The following is a 17,708-nucleotide window of genomic DNA, read 5'->3' as shown; positions in this document are numbered from 1 at the left end:
CAGTTCTGTGAAGAAGGTCTTTGGTAGCTCGATGGGGATAGCATTGAATCTATAAATTACTTTGGGCAGTATGACCGTTTTCAGGATATTGATTCTTCCTAACCATGAGCATGGAATGTTTCTCCATCTGTTTGTGTCCTCTCTTATTTCCTTGAGCAGTGGTTTGTAGTTCTCCTTGAAGAGGTCCTTTACATTCTTTGTTAGTTGTATTCCTGGGTATTTGATTCTCTTTGTAGTAATTGTGAATGGCAATTCATTCTTGATTTGGCTCTCTGTTTGTCTGTTATTGGTGTATAGGAATGCTTGTGATTTTTGCACATTGATTTTGTATGCTGAGACTTTGCTGAAGTTGCTTATCAGTTTCAGGAGATTTAGGACTGAGACAATGGGGTCTTCTAAATATACAATCATGATCTTTGACAAACCTCATGAAAACAAGCAATGGGGAATGGATCCTCTGTTTAATAAATGGTGTTAGGAAAACTGGCTAACCATGTGCAGAAAGCAGAAACTCGACCCCTTCCTGACACCTTACACTAAAATTAACTCCAGATGTATTAAAGACTTAAACATAAGACCTAAAACCATAAAAACCCTAGAAGAAAATCTAGGCAAAACCATTCAAGACATGGGCATAGGCAAGGACTTCATGACTAAAACACCAAAAGCATTGGCAACAAAAGCCAACATAGACAAATGGGACCTAATTAAACTTCAGAGATTCTGCATAGCAAAAGAAACAATCATTAGAGTGAATTGACAACCAACAGAATGGGAAAAAACTTTTGCAATCTACCCATCTGACAAAGGGCTAATATCCAGAATCTACAAAGAACTAAAACAGATTTACAAGAAAAAAACAAACTCATTCAAAAGTGCGTGAACAGACACTTTACAAAAGAAGACATATATGATGCCAACAAACATATGAAAAAATGCTCATCATCACTGGTCATTAGAGAAATGCAAATCAAAACTACATTGAGATACCATCTCACACCAGTTAGAATGGTGATCATTAAAAAATCTGGAGACAACAGATGCTGGAGAGGATGTGGAGAAATAGGAACACTTTTACAGTAGAAGACAGTGTGACGATTCCTCAGGGACCTAGAAATAGAAATTCCATTTGACCCAGCAATCCTATTACTGGGTATATATCCAAAGGATTATAAATCGTTCTATTATAAGGACACATGCACACGAATGTTCATTGCAGCACTGTTTACAATAGCAAAGACTTGGAACCAACCCAAATGCCCATCGATGATAGGCTGGACAGGGAAAATGTGGCACATATACATCATGGAATACTATATAGCCATAAAAAAACGATGACTTTGTGTCCTTTGTAGGGACATGGATTAATCTGGAAACCATCATTCTCAGCAAACTGACACAAGAACAGAAAATCAAACACTGCATGTTCTCACTCATAGGCCTGTGTTGAACAATGAGAACACATGGACACAGATTGGGGAGCATCACACACTGAGGTCTGTGTGGGGGGGACTAGGGGAGGGACAGTGGGGGGTAGAGAGTTGGGGAGGGATAACATGGGGAGAAATACCAGATATAGATGATGGGGATGGAGGCAGCAAACCACATTGCTACGTATGTACCTATACAATAATCCTGCATGTTCTTCACATGTACCCCATAACCTAAAACACAATAATATATATATATATTAAAAAAAGAAAAATTGTGTAAAATGGAAGATAGAAAAAGTACAGAATTGTTATGTAACTGTTCAACTTGTATTTATTTAAATAATGAATTTTCTGCTGTTTCTAATCACTTGTTTAAGAAATACAATAAACATACACTATTTAGATTCCACAAAAGAATTGTTAGCAGCAATAAACAAATTCAGTAAAGTTAGAGGATACAAAAGCAACATTTGAAAATCAATAGTATTTCCATAATCCAATAGCAAACTGTCTGAGAAAGAAGCAAGAAAGCAATCTCATCTACAGTAGCTATTAAACAATTAAGATACCTAGGAATAAATTTAACCAAAAGGTGAAATATCTCTATGAGGAAAACCATAAAACATTGGTAAAAGAAACTGAAGAGGACACAAAAAAATGAAAAGATATCCTGTGTTAAAGAATTGGAAGAAATAATATTGTTATAATGTCCATACTACACAAGGTAATCTATAGATGCAATGAAATTGCTATCAAAAATACCAGTGACATTCTTCATGGAAATAGAAAAGACCACTTCCAGAATTTGTATGGAACCACAGAGGTCCCCAAATATCCAAAGCAATTTGAACAAAAAGAACAAAACCTGAGGCATCACATTACCTGACTTCAAAATATACTACAAATCTATAGTAACCAAAACAGCATAGTATTGGCACAAAAATAGACATAAAGCACAATGGAACAGAAAAGAGATTATAGAAATAAATCCACATACTTACATCCAACGTATTTTCAACAAAAGTGTTAAAAACACAAATTAGAGAAAGAATCTCTTCAATACGTAATGCCAAGAAATTTGGATATCTACATGCAGAAGAAAAAAAAACTAGATCCTTATCTCTCACCATATACAAAACAACTCAAAATTGATTAAAGGCTTAAATGTAAGACCAAAAACTATAAAGCCACTAGAAGAAAGCAAAACAAAATGCTTCATGACATTGGCATGGGCAAGGAGTTTTTGGATAAGACCTCAAAGGCATAGGCAACAAAAGCAAAAGTAGATAAATTACATTACATAAAACTAAAGTTTCTGCACAGCAATGGAAGCAATCAACAAAGCAAGGAAACAATGCACAGAATGAGAGAAAATATTTGCAAGCTATGCATTTCACAAAAGATTAATAACCAGAATATATAAGAAATCCAAACAACTCAATAGGAATAAAAACAAATAATCTAAATATAGGCAAAAGACCTGAAAATACATTTCTTATAAGATGATGTACTAATGTGAAACGTATGTGAAAAATAATGCTCAATATCACTAATCATTAAGGTAATGCAAATCAAAACCACAATGAGATATCATCACACTCTAATTAGAATTAGACGATTACCCAAATCGTCTTTTTTGGCCATTACCAAAAAGACAAAAAAATAACAAGTGCTGATGTGGATGTGGAGAAAGGAGAACTCTTATACACCATTAGTAGAAAGTAAATTAGTACAGCCATTATGTAACACTATATGGAGGTTTCTCAAAAAACTAAAAATAGAGCTACTGTCTGATTCAGCAACCCCACTACTGGTTATATAGTTAAAGGAAATAAAATCTGTATGTCAAAACAGTATCTGCACTCCCATGTTTACTACAGAACTATTTACCATAGCCAGGATACTAAATCAGCCTAAGTGTCCATTAACATATAAACAGCTAAAGGAAAGGAGGTATGTATATACAATGGAATACTATTCAGCCATAAAAAAAAATGAAATTCTGATATTTGTGGCAACATGGGTAAACCTGAATGATGTTATGTTAAGTAAAATAAGCCAGGCACAGTAAGATAAATAACTCACTTTTGTGAAACCTAAAAATGTTGATCTCATAGAAATAGAGAATAGAATAGTAGTTGCCAGAGGCTGGGGAGTGGCAAAGGTGTGAAGGGAGTGGGCAAAAGCTGTTGACAGGTACAAAGTTACTGTTAGATAGGAGAAATAAATTCTGGTGTCTATTGCACAGTAGAGTGATAATGATTAACAATATTATTTTGTATATTTCCAAATAGGTAGAAGAGAACATTTTGAATGTTCTTACACAAAGAAATGATAAATGTATGAGGAGATGAATAAGCTATATACCTTGATTTGATTATTGATTATTGCCCAGTGTATACTATACATGCATGGCAATATCACACTGTATCCTATAAATATTCACATTTATGTGTCAAAAACAAAATGTTTAAAATAAAAAATCAATTAAAAAAGTAAATACTGGACAATAATATAAGATGGACAGTTAAGTTACGAAAGCAATTATTGATTCTAGAACTTGTAGTTAGATTCCAATTTAATATAGTTCTAGTCCCATAGTAAAAATATGACATAAAGAAATGTTAAAATTTATTTGACTGTGAATCATTCTTTTACAACTAGAATTAAGTTAGTATAAATCAAATAAGTATCCCTTTTTCTTTAGAATAAAGAAAAAGATAGAAAAAAATCAAATAGTATATATCACTTACTAAGTAAAAATATTGTTGAAATTTGTCCTCTATTAAAATAATTATTAGACTATAAAAATGAAATATTGGCATAATATTATCTTTTTATAATGGGACATTTGGGGAATACAAAAAAGTATAGATAATAATATGAACATCTATATTCTCATCACTTGGCTTAAGATTTTATAACACAGAGCTAAAATATGTATATTTTTAACTTAAAATTACTCTTTTATACATAACATGTAAAAAGGATAAAACATACATATTTAATTCCTAAGAGAGTTTGCAAGTTTTTATTATAAAAAGCATTACCACTGAATGTGGTGGCTCATGGCTGTAATCCCAGCACTTTGGAAGGCTGAGGCAGGTTGATCACCTGAGCTCAGGAGTTTGAAAAAGCGTTAACAAATCTGAAAACTGAGAGATATTGCCTTACAGGACTCTTACAGAAGACTTAAAGTACTTTTCAACTGTGGGTGGAGAGACCAGTGAAATGTTTTTCCAGACCATCTTATTCATTACACTTAAGAAGCTCAAGAGAAAGAAAATAGAGTCACTGAGGTTTATTATTGTTATTTATTCTTAAGTGCAGAACAAACAGAACAAGAAAATACATTCAGCATTTCTACACTCTGAGTCAGTTTACGTGATGAGTATAGAAAGCCCGGAGCTGGGTGAAAGTTAATAGGAAGCTTTCGTTATACTGAGGGTCTTACTGGGTGCTAGACCCCATGTCAGACACATTATATATCTCAGTTTATTTAATTCTTGCAACCATCACTAAAGTAGATATTTTGGTGGTTGCCATTTTGCACATGCAGAAACCAGGAGCTAAACAGGTTATAGGACTCGCTCAAGGCCAGTAGTGTTGAAGCCACCACACAAACTCATGAGTCTGATTCTAAAGTTCATAAGTGATATCTTTGCTGTATCAGTGTTGATGAGGACTTCAAGGTTTAGAATGAAAGCATCACAAATGAAAGTACAATATGTTGACCTCATCAAGATAAGTAGTGTTCAACTTTTCTACTCTCTGGAGGCAGAGTCAAAGTCAGACAGGAGCTCCTAGGACTTTTAGAAGTCTCCTGTCTCATTCTTTCCCTGGTAACTCCGGGGATGGGCTTCAGCAGCTTCCGATCCCCACTCCTGGAGACAGGAAGGAAGAAGACTCAATTGCCAAGGCAACTAGTGGACCAAGAAACACATATTGAAAACATGCCAGGTCCTGATTGCTGAGTTGCCAGGGATCCTACATTAATTAATGACGAAAACCCCAGAATGTGTTTCTGCAATGACTGGCCTACACGTTGATAACCTTCATTGTGAGTCCAGGTGCACTTTCAACTGCATTCCCACTTTTTGTCTTTATTGTGCCCCAATGTGGAACTCTTCCAATCTTGTTTAACATTCACTCAAACCCTATGCAGAATTCAAGATATATAGCTGTGTCATTTTGACAAGAAGAAAGAGGGAGGAGGAAGAGGAAAAGAAAAGAGTAAAAAGAAGGAGAAGAAAAAAGGAGCAGCAGGAAGAAAGGAAGCAAAATGACATAATTTCTTTGGGTTTCATTTTGCTGATCTGTTAAATGAAAGTATTAGACCAGGTATGTTTTTCTTAATGTTTCTGGATGTTAGAACCTATGAGAATCTGAGAAAAACTATGAACCATCTTTAATACACATAGTATATTTTGCACAGAGTTCCAAAAAGTTCATGGACTTCAGCTTAAAGACCTTTAGACTAGATCTCTATAGTATCTTCGAACTCTGTGGGAGCAAACCCACCATAAATTGAAATCAAGCCTCTTTTATTGCTATCAAATTTCTAATTCAAAGGGGGTGGTGGAAAAATAATAATATTGATAGTTGGTCGTTTGCTTAGCAACCTGCAGGTGAAAAACCAAATGAATGTCAAGTAGTATTACGGATACAATCATTATTCCAAGTATTTCAATCTGTAACAGGTTAAGTCTCAAGTCACACAGTAACGCTCCACAGAGCAGAATTCTGACACCTTGTCAAGCAGCTGCTGCAGTTCTTGGCCTGACTCCTCCTCCTCCCCACCCTAGGCCCCACCCTGGACACCAAACTTTCAAGTAAATTGCCGGGAGGTCCTTTTTTCTAAAGAAAAAGGCTGAATGGTGAGATGAAATGGGCATTGAATTTTTCTTTTTCTATTTTCCTATTCTGTTCTTTTATACTCTGAATGATAATCACAGAGGAAGTTCCCTTGGCAATGTTGCATTTCCATGGTGATGGGAGGGGTCAAGGTTAACAAACCAGGGTTCTGGGAACCTTCTGCTGCAGGCTGGATGTGAGGGAAGGGCTAGCAGTCAAAGTGTCACCAGTGGACCCACTTTCACAGTCTCCTCTTTAGAGTGGACCACAGAGCCTAACTTGTCCCTTTCTGAATGGACAAACCAGTGATGTCTTGAATGTAATAATAGCTCCATCACTTCCCCCTATGCAGAAACTTGCTGTGCCCTTCCTTTCAAAGGCCAGGAATGGATGCCTCTCACTAACAACAATCCGTGGATTGTTGAAATATGTATGTGCTCTTTGTATTGGCACCAGAAGCTCAGAGATGCCAAGTTTTAGAAACCAAATCTACTTTAGAAAAGCAATTTGATCTTTGGGAACAAGGGATCCGAAATAAGCTGTGACCGTGTCAGTGCAAGCAAAAAGATGAATTAATTAAATGGAATAGGAAGTGTACAGTTTAAATTAAATAGCGAATGACCTAAATAATTCCTCTTAAAACCCAACTCAGTTATTTTGCCTGAAACTGCAGGTCCTGATTTTACTCTTGGATTCTCTTCTTATGCTTTTATATGGGTATATGTCATGAAACTTGTACAGTTCGTTCAGCCCAGAACTACAGAGGAAGACATAATTGAATCAAGGCAAGCCCTACCACACCAAGGATATTTAAAGTAATTGATTGAAAATCTGTCATTTCTCTGAGAGGAGGAAAAGGTAGAAGAGACACAGAGGCTCTTAGGATCCTAGAGATAGAATGAAATAGACTTTTGTGTATTACAGAGCTGTGGTGAAGCCGATTCAGAAATGGGCAGCTCTTCCCATTTTAAGTCATATTAATGGATGCTTAGAGTTCTGCTACCATGAAGACTTAAGCATTCCTTACACACATTGTCTCTAGACCATCTATGTGTGGTCTAGGGAGATTTGTCTCTCAAATCTCAGTCCAGAGCTCCAGGTCCATATGTTCAATTACCTATCAGATTTTGTGTTTGAATGCCCATCAGACATCCTAAACTTAACAAGAACAAAACTGAACTCCTATTCTTTATCCCTTCATTTACTCCTCCTCTCTACCTCAATGCCCTATCTCAGTAAATAGTTGTTAAATACCAGCAAAGCCACAAATACAGGACTCATTCTTGCCTCCTCTTTATCCATCATTCTAAACAACAATTACAAAGTCTTGTCTATAGTCCCTTGTTAATACTGCTCAAATCCATTCCCTCCTTTCTGTCTCCATTTCCATTGGCCTAGCTCAGGCTTCCATCACCAGTCCTGAGGATTATAACATCCTCCTGTACTGAGCTTCCTGCCTCCCAACTTACCCACATTCACCCATTCATTCTCCAATCTACGTTCAGAGTGATCTTTCTGAGATTCAAATATCATCATGGTCATTCCTCTGCTTAAAAGCAGCCAGTGCTTTGCCCCTGCTTTAAGGATAAATCCCAGATTCTGTTACGAGTATTACCAGAGTTGGTAGATTTGGTCCCTGCCTGCCTCTCCAGCTTCATCTGTGGATACTCTGCCCTTCCACCTGCTCCATTCCCACCCTCCACATACACATAGTATATATATGAATTCCTGGGATGAGATACTTGATTTCATGAACACACAGGTTCTTTACTCTGAGTTTTTCCATAGAGCTCTGCTCATACTCTCACCCACCCTCCTTCTCTCTGACTACTCATTTTGCTGGTCTAGGTTCTGCTTATGTTTATGACATCTAAAGATGTCAGCTTCTTTATAATTTCTTTTCTTTCTTTCTTTCTTTTTTTTTTTTTTGAGACAGGGTCTTACTCTGTCACCAAGGCTGGAGTGCAGTGGTGCAATTTTGGCTCACTGCAACCTCTACCTCAGCCTCCCGAGTAGCTGGGATTATAGGCACACACCACCACATCCAGTTAATTTTTGTATTTTTTGGTACAGATGGAGTTTCACAAAGTTGGCCAGGTTGATCTCAAACTCCTGACCTCAAGTGATCCACCCACCTCTGCCTCCCAAAGTGCTGGATCACAGGAGTGAACTACCGCATCTGGCCTTCTTTGTAATTTCTTCAAGGATGTGTTTCCTGCTCTCCAAATTTAGCCTGTGTTGTCACATTACACCCTACACTTCCTGTATCAAAGCATTTCACACTAAAACTATTGTTATATTATACTATAATAATTGCTTATTTATCTTTTTGTACTTTTATTTTAGATCTAAGCCCCATATGGGCTGAGAGTGTGTTTATGTTGTTTACCAGTATATCCACAGTGCTCTGCACAATGCTCAAAAATGTTTATAGAATGTTCTTGAAAAATCCCTGTCGATAATTAAGCATTTGGCTGGCATAGTGGCTCAGGCCTGTAATCCCAGCATTTTGAGAAGTCGAGGTGGGAGGATCGCTTGAGCTCAGGAGATTGAGACCAGCCTGGGCAACACAACAAGACTTCATCTCTACAAAATATTTAAAAATTAGCCATGTGTGGTGGTGCAAACCTGCAGTCCCAGATACTCAGGAGGTTAAGGTGGAAGGATTGCTTGAGCCCAGGAGGTTGAGGCTGCAATGAGCTATCATCACACCACTACACTTCAGCCTGGGTGACCCTGCCTCTAATAATAATAATAATAATAATAACAATAATCTCTAGAAGACCAGAATATAGATTATGTAACCTCTGAGCTCTTCGTGCTTTTTTATGAATGTAAATTTTCACCAAGAACTAACAAAGTCTTGGATACTTTACAATACATTTTGACTGTGGTTAATGTTTTTCTCCCTCTGTTACATTCTATGACTGTAATTTGCATTCACCTTCCATAGATTCCCACAAGAATCAATTCTGGAAGAATATTTTGGCAATCCCCTTTTTCTAAGAAAATTTCTGTGGATTATGATTTGGCTCACATAAGAACTAAGAAACTAGCCCTTCCAAAAAAAATGGGTGGAGTACATTTTCCCAACATTTTTAGCATTTTTTTCAAGACGGGGAATAATTTGGATGGAAGAGAAGATCGAAGATTATCTCCTTTGGAAATAACATATAGAGAAAGAGAAGTTTGCCAACTGTCTGAATATTTTCACCATGATGTCTTGGGCCAGTTGGTAATCTCCAAAATTTCTAACAAATGTAAAATGTTTTTGTATAATTACAGTGTTTAAGAGGGACTTTTGCAGTTATCTGACCCTTTCTGTGAATTCCAATCAGAATCTCTATCTGCTGCCAGTTAGTTTTCTAAAATCCAGCACTGATTATAACACCTTGGCTCACAAAACCTTTTGTTGGCTACTGCAGTGGCTACAGAAATAAAACCCAACATTACTTGCTTGGCTCCCATGGCCCTATATTACAAGACCCCACCTCCTTTTGAGAGTTCATCTTTCCCAGGTCCCTCCATATATTTTACATTCTAGTCACTTTGTGTAACTTATCATTCTCTAAACATATCTTGCCCTTTCAGGTGTCTATATGTTTGCCTATCTCTGCCATGTACCTGAATTTCCTTCTTCCTTAACCATCTTTACCTGATACAACTTCACTCATCCTTCAGTACTCAGTATCTTTAGTGCTGGAAAAGCTAATGGAGACTCTAAGCTAGTGCGGCCCTCTAAGTACTAGTCCAAGGCAATTGAACTTTATCTCAAAGCAACAGATTCTGAGTAGACAGACGGTACATGAAAAGTAGTGTTCAGTGAACAAGTTAAATAAACTGAGAGTCCCAGGGACCTCAGGAAATGTTGATATTCACATATTAGCTAATTATAAGGAAAAATCATCAGCTCCAGGTTTCCTGGAGGATACCAGATATTCCCATTTTTCCCCCTATCTGATAGTTACACACTTAACATGGTGTTCTGCTTGCCACACTGCTGGCCAGCTATGAATTTCTATTGGACACACCAATCCAGACAAACAGATAGAAGTACCTCTTACATCATCAGGCCCTTCTTGTGTCAGCTTTGATTTCTTGGGTTACCACATTCATGACATCTGCCAAGATTTCCTAATCAGCCATCTGCAAACCAGCTTCATGCTGAAAATGAAAATCAGAATGAAAGCATGTTTACTCAACAACTCAGTGATTTAAGAAAATCAGGAATCTTTCTAGCCCATCTATATAATCTTGTAGTTTTCGTAAATGAAAGAATAGGAGAGTTAAAGATAAAAATAAAATCACTTGGAAAAGTTAGCTTAAACTTGAAAATTGCTTGTTCTTGCAGTCATTGGCATTATACTGTGATAAATGGAAGCCAGTCATTTCCAACTGACAACATAATCGAAAACTATTTAATACAATAACAAGGACATTAAATGGGCACATATGCATTAAGTAGACAGAAAAAGATCTGATGCTCTGTAAAAGAAAAATAAAAACTTTTCAATTAAGACAGCTGCTTTCAAGAGATCCAAATTGTTTTAGTGTTCAAGTAAATGTCTCTGGAAAGAAATTCATCTTAAATGGATATATTTTACTCATGCCATGTGAATTGTAATTATTTCAGAATTTCCAGTTGCTCTTCCCAGCTTGTCTTCTCTTTTCACATATCAGAGTTATCTTTCATAACTCAACAGAGAAGGGAAACGATGCCTTGTCTTATCATGCAAGAGCTAGAAACTTTTTCTTCTTGTCTCTTTGCTTCAATTACCCCACCTAGAGAAAAGTTATCTTACATTTTTGTTAGCATCATTGGGCTGTTAAATACAACATCTTTTTTTAAAGTTAAGAAAAAAATGAAAAGCTTAAACAGTTTACAGTTTCTGACTTCCTCATTCTCCTTCCCACCCAAATACTGGGTTAATTGAATCCCGTTGGAGTTTCTGTAAACTGGTTTGTGCATGTGGATCCTGCATTAGAAGGCTTCCTGGGATTGTGATATTTAAAAATGGTTTACATATAGCCAGGTGCGGTGAAGCATGCCTGTAATCCCAGCACTTTGGGAGGCCGAGGAGGGCAGATCACAAGGTCAAGACATCCAGACCATCCTAGCCAACATGGTGAAACCCCGTCTCTACTAAAAATACAAACATTAGCTGAGCATGGTGGTGCACAGCCTCACAACTACTTGGGAGGCTGAGGGAGGAGAATAACTTGAATCCAGGAGGCATAGGTTGCAGTGAGCCGAGATCACACCACTGCACTCCAGCCTGGCAACAGGGCGAGACTCCATCTCAAAAAAAGAAAAAAAAGGTTTACAAATCGAACAGTATGTCACCACCCTTCCCTGGCTTTTCAAAGATTAGCAGATGTGCCTGCATATCTATTTTTTCTTTGTGTGTGGGAGATGGGGCAGTGTTTTTGTTTTTAAATATTAGAATTTGATGTAAATTTTGTTATTGCAAACCAAACTCAACTCCTTGTGGGAAATAATGGAGTTACACATTATCAATAAGTCATATGTGCATATTGGGATGTTGGAAAATGGTACCATCTCACTCAGCAACCTCCAAGGAAGTTTCCAAATGGAATCTGTAGCTCTCTCCAGGGAGACATAGGTGAGAGTGAGAGCCTGAGTGGTCGCATGTGGATGCCACATGATTTCCTGCTTCTTGGTTTCTGGCTCTGATAGGGCTTGCTGGAGACCCCCGTTGGTTAAAAATTAACTTCTTGTAAGCATTTAAAGGAACTTTCAATATGTAACATCCACCACTTGAAGGGAGAAGGTGAGAGGGAAGGAGGATAGCGCAGAAAGAAGGCTTGTCTTTGAAAAGTTGGTTTGACAGTTGGCAGGGAGTTCTCTGCTGCAGAGGGTCACAACCCTAAGCTCTGCTTCGTGTTAGGGAGTCATAGCCAAGGTTTGTTAAAACAAAGCCACACACCACATCCTAGTGCCAAACGGGCAGGAGCTCTGGCTTGTTGCAAATGAAATCATTAGGAATTCCTTTGGAGTAAGAGTTAGAGCCCTAGAGCTCTCTGTTGCTAAGCAAATGCAGATGTCTAATTGTATGTGTTGGTATCTCCCTGAGGCACAGCTTGGAGCCTGTCACTTTCCTTTTCAAAATCTTTTAAGGCTGCCACCCTCCTTGAACAAAGTCTGACATCTTCAATATCCATTTTAAAGCTCTCCCCAATTTTGCTCTATGTGCGTTTCCAATCTCAAGCCATAATATTCCAAATGTGCCAGGCATCCTATTAACTGTAGGCCTTTGCGCAAGCAGTGACCTCTGCCTGGAATGCACTTCCCGCCCCCAGATGTCCTCCAGTTGAAGCTCCACTTTTCCCTCATGGTCTAGCTCAGTGCAGGCTTTCCCTCTCAGTATTAGTCTTCTCTTCTCACTCTGTTTCCACTCTGTTCTAGCTTGTCTAGAACCATCATTTTTAGGGACACTTAAAAGTTCAGATGCTTACATCAAAAACACCTGGGTTCTTCTCCCAGCTCTGCAGCTTGATAAGTGTGATGTTGAGCAAGATGCTAATCTTCCCTAAACCTCCACTTTCTCTTCTGATAAACAGGAATTATTCTAAAAAAGGATAGTTGTGAGAATTAAATCAGAAAATATCAGAAGGAAAGCATTTCCAATCATGCCTGGCACCACAGACAAGTTTGCTATTATTATTTTTTTCTCTTGATATGCTGTGCTGATTTGGGGCCGCAGCTTATTTGACAGGTATTCCCAAAAGCACTGTGATTCCCACCTGGTAGATGCTAAATGACTTTTTCTTGAATTAAGATATTTGTTGAGTAGATTCACAGTATGAAGCCAGGAAAATCACATCAAACAATGCAAATGAGTGAGGTCTCTGTGCCAGACTCCTCCAACAGTTGGTTTGGTTCAAGCCCACTGACAATGCCTCCAGGCAGAGTTCCTGAGGGAACCAGACTCTGCTTCTACTCCTGCTGTCTGGAGAGTAGGCAAACACCAGCCTGCTTCCTGGAGTTACCCACCCCTTCCCTATCACAACTAAGAAAAATGATAGAGTTAACAAATCCCAAATAGCCCCCAAAGATAACTGTACTATTTTTTTTCTCTAAAACTAAGTAAGAAAAAAATGCAAAGAGATGATCTAGAGCAGTGGGTCTCAAACTTTTGGTCTCAGGATCCCTTTACATTTTAAAAAATTACTGAGGACCTCAAAGAACTGTGCTTATGTGGGTTCTATCTAGCTAGAGTTCATCGTATTAGAAACTGAAACAAGATTTTAAAATATTAATTTATTTTAAAGAGAGAAATAAACATGTTAACATACATATTTTGTGAAAAGTAACTACATTTTCGAAAACCAAAAGGTTAGTGACATTAGCTTGGGGTGTGTCTGTGTGTGTGTGTGCACACAAATCATGTCTGGTTTTAGAGAAGACAGGTAGATTTGTATTTTCTGGTTTTGCATCTAATTGGTTGTGATATGTTGTTTTGGTTAATGTATATGAAGAAAATTGACTTTATAAAGATAAGTCTTTAGAAAAAGAAGGACTCAACAAGGGCAGCTTCTTAAAGGTTAGTTGCCACATAGAATCTGAAATATATGAATGAAACTTTGTACTGTTATGTTAAAATCCATGACTAATCTTGCATTTGAAATGGATATTTTACCATGAATGATGTTTTTAACATTATACATTGATCTTATGGAATATATTTGTTCATTGAGTTATATAGACCCTTAAAATAATATATTGTATTATTCAATATATAAAGCTTCATTTGTCAGTATTACAAACAACCTCATCAGAAAAGTCTTTAAATACTGGGAAGCTGTCAAGCTCAAGGTGGAAGATACAAGTTTCTAATTTTTTTTGAAAGCTCAATATTTTGCCATTGGCAATGTATGTTATCAATTGTTTTCCTTGAAATGACCAGCTCACGTGGTTCATTTTGAGCAAACACCCAAGTCTGAATAATTATGGTTTGTCTATCAGTCATTTTTCCCAATAAAAATTTTGTTTCATGAACAGAAACCAGTTCAACTCACTATGAAAGAACCAATCACACAGTGCTTTACCTTGCAAGAACTATTGTATGCCAGTGTGCATACAATACTTTATGTAGACTTCCCATTTCACCATGCAGAATAGTAAAAAGATACATAATCGAGAATTGAGATTTAATAAAACTAATAATTTTTACTGCTTCATCAAGGTCACTTTGAAGCCAAACTGGCATTTTCTTTTTACTGCAAATACATGGCAATGAAGAATGTGTCTCTAGTACATAGCCAATTGTGTTCAGCAGAGATGACAGGTCAGAGCTAAGGAAGGAAGTCAAAATTGAAAAGATATTCTAAAAGAACATAGATAACGAGAAATTTCTGTCTCCCACACTGGGCCTCACACAGGTTGTTTTACCCCTTTTCTTTGAGTTCAGTCCTAAGAGGATATGTTCTGTCCATTTAGGACAGGATAAGGACAAGAGTAATACTTTCAGCTGTGACTTACAGAGTATGGCTGCAGGGCCCATGCCATCTGATATTTCCCCTCAAATTTGGTCCCTTTAGAAAGGGACAAAGGCTGGGAACCAGGATGCAAACTTAATCCTGAAACAAAATCATTAAAACTTTTTAATAGATTCCAGAAGGCTGGGTCTGTCAGCTCTGATGCTTCTTTCTACTCAAAATATTGAAAACGACTTTATTACATTGTTTGATTTACCAATCCAATTAATAAAATATCTTCTTGCCTCCTTATGAATTTGTTATTTGCAACATGTGTTTTATGAAGTAACAATGGGCTTCTTCAAGCCACTGATAAATCCAATGATCTTGTGAAAGGGCTGAGCACAGCATGAAATCAAAGGTTACTCTCTGTTCAAAAAGAGCAAAGATCCCCAGATGATGGCTTTTTGAGAAAATTTTTTTAGCTTTGCCTTTGGAATTCACCATCGAAGTCATGGGACTCAGGTTCATGGACTCACCATTGCACTGGAAAAGTTAATGAACCAGATTATCTAAAGTATTGCAGAAAGGTAACTTGCTCCCAGTGGAGGATTGGGCAGACTTTAAAGTTGTGCTCTTGAAACATTGGAAAGACTCTTAGAGAAATCATGTACAAATGAAATGATGAATGAGAAATGTAAATGAATCTATCCTGACCCAAATTTCATCCTGAACATATATAATGTATTTATTCTAAAGAAGCTTAGGTCATCAGATGTAATCATGTTATTTCAAGTTAAAAAGAGATGTATAACTAATAGGCAGAGTACATTTTCTTCTATTCATACAAGTCAGATAATAGTTCCAATATCTTTACCCTTGAGCAACAAAAGAAGTTCTGAATCTATCCTTCTTTACTGGAAATAGAGTTGAATAAGAAGACAGAGGACATGAGTTATTTTCTTGACTTTTACCATTACTGGGTGTGACCTGGGGCAAATTGCTCTGTCCTTCAGAGTGATATGATCATCATATCATTCAGTTTCCCTAATTCATAGATATAGCTCTCCAATCTCATTCTCATACCTCATAAAGTATCAGAGTTCACCCAAGTAAGATGGATTGTCCTTAAGATCTAGGGGAAAAAAAAAAAAAAACCAACACCCTGAACAGGTGGCACATCCACCCTGCTTCAAATTTCCAAGCCTTGGAAATCCAGAGTCTCTGTGAATGTTTTAGAGGGACTCAGGTTCTCCTGGTATCATTACCTTCCAGGGACTTTGTTTTCTCACATGCTAGTACTGCCCCTCACCTTACCAGCTGACAGGAATTTCATCCCCACCTTTGCTTTACACACACAAACACACACACTCACACACACACCACATATTTGTAATTTTCATAAAGTTTAGTGGAGATAATGAAAGTGTCAGGGTCAGGTCAGGACCCAGAGATTACAGACATTTTTTTGGCTCCTCTCTTAAAGAGACCTGGGTTACAATTCTGGTCCAATCACTCAATCTCGATAAGTCCTCATGTCTAACTTAAAAGACATTACCTCTATTATAGGATTGCTGTGAGAATGAGATAATACAAGTCAAGTTTCTAAAAAATTTCCAGCCTTCCAAGGTCACTCTCTAAAAATAGATATAAATAAAAATAACACTGGAAGTTTCACATCTGAGAATATTAAGTACATTAAATATTCCTCCTACTAAGTACAACTAAAACCCCTGGGCATTATGCGTAAAACAAACATAATAAGACTTTTAAAGATTGGGTGGGGAACCTAGACTTCCACCCTTGCAAGGCTATAATGAGCCACCCTGTGACCCCCTCCAGGATATCAGAAAAGGCCAGGAACAGAACCAAGACTTTCACCATTACTCAACAATGAGGCCACTCAAATTGCAGTGGTAGTGGAGACCACCTGAGAGCTGGAACTCCCAACCCCAACCAGCAGTAATGAAATGATATCTCCCCTCTTCTGCTAGAGCACTATCAGAAAAAATCAGCTAAAACATGTTTAAATAAGACCCATAGTCTCATGTCATCATATGAAAATGTCTATTTTTCAATAAAAAATCATCATACCAAGAATCAAGAATATCTCAAACTAATGAGGAAAATTAATCAATAAATGCCAACAGATTGGCAGGAATGTCAGAATTATCTGACAAAGATATTAAAGAAGATATTACAAAGTTGGTTCAAAAAGCAATTATAAACATGCTTGGAAGAGAGAAAAAGCTTCAGCAAGTAAATAGAAAGTCTTATCAAAGAAATAGAAGATATAAATAGGATCCAAGTGAAAATTTTTAAATTGAAACATACTGCAATGGAAGTATGCTCAGTGGATGGGCTAAATGCTATAATAAATGAGACATAGGAAAGAATTAGTGAACTGTATGATAGAACAATAAAAATTATCTAATCTGAACAACAGAAAGAAAACAGACTGAAAAAAAAGTGAACAAAGCCTCAGAGACTTGAGGGACTATAACAAAAGACCTAACACCCATGTCAGTGGAGTTCCAGAAAGGCAGGAGAAAGAGAGTGTGTCTAAAAAGGACTCCAAGAAATAATTGCAGAAATCTCTCAAATTTGGCAAGCCACCTAAATGCAGATTCGAGAAGCTGAGCAAACTCCAAACAGGGCAAATCTAAATAAATCAACGCCTAGACACACCACAATTAAACTTTTGAAAACTAAAAAAGAAACCTCAAAAACAGCCAATGAAAAAACAAAAACTTTACCTATACAGAAAAAATAATTCGGATGTCAGTGGATTGCTCATTAGAAACCATGGAGACCAGAAGTAAACAGCACCATACTTTTCAAGTGGTGAAGGAAAAAAATAAAATTGTGAAACTCTACTCAGTCTCACACTTTACACAAGACATTACTCAAAATGGCTCACAAACTTAAATGCAAAATGTAAAACTATAAAGCTTTTAGAAAAGGCAGGATAAAATCGTGAAG

The sequence above is a fragment of the Aotus nancymaae genome, unplaced genomic scaffold (genome assembly GCF_030222135.1).
Source record: "Aotus nancymaae isolate 86718 unplaced genomic scaffold, 86718_ANA_hifiasm-v0.15.2.pri h1tg000012l, whole genome shotgun sequence".
In the NCBI taxonomy this organism is placed as follows: domain Eukaryota; kingdom Metazoa; phylum Chordata; class Mammalia; order Primates; family Aotidae; genus Aotus; species Aotus nancymaae.
The sequence above is the reverse complement of the archived record's forward strand: the minus strand, read 5'-3'. Positions refer to the sequence as shown.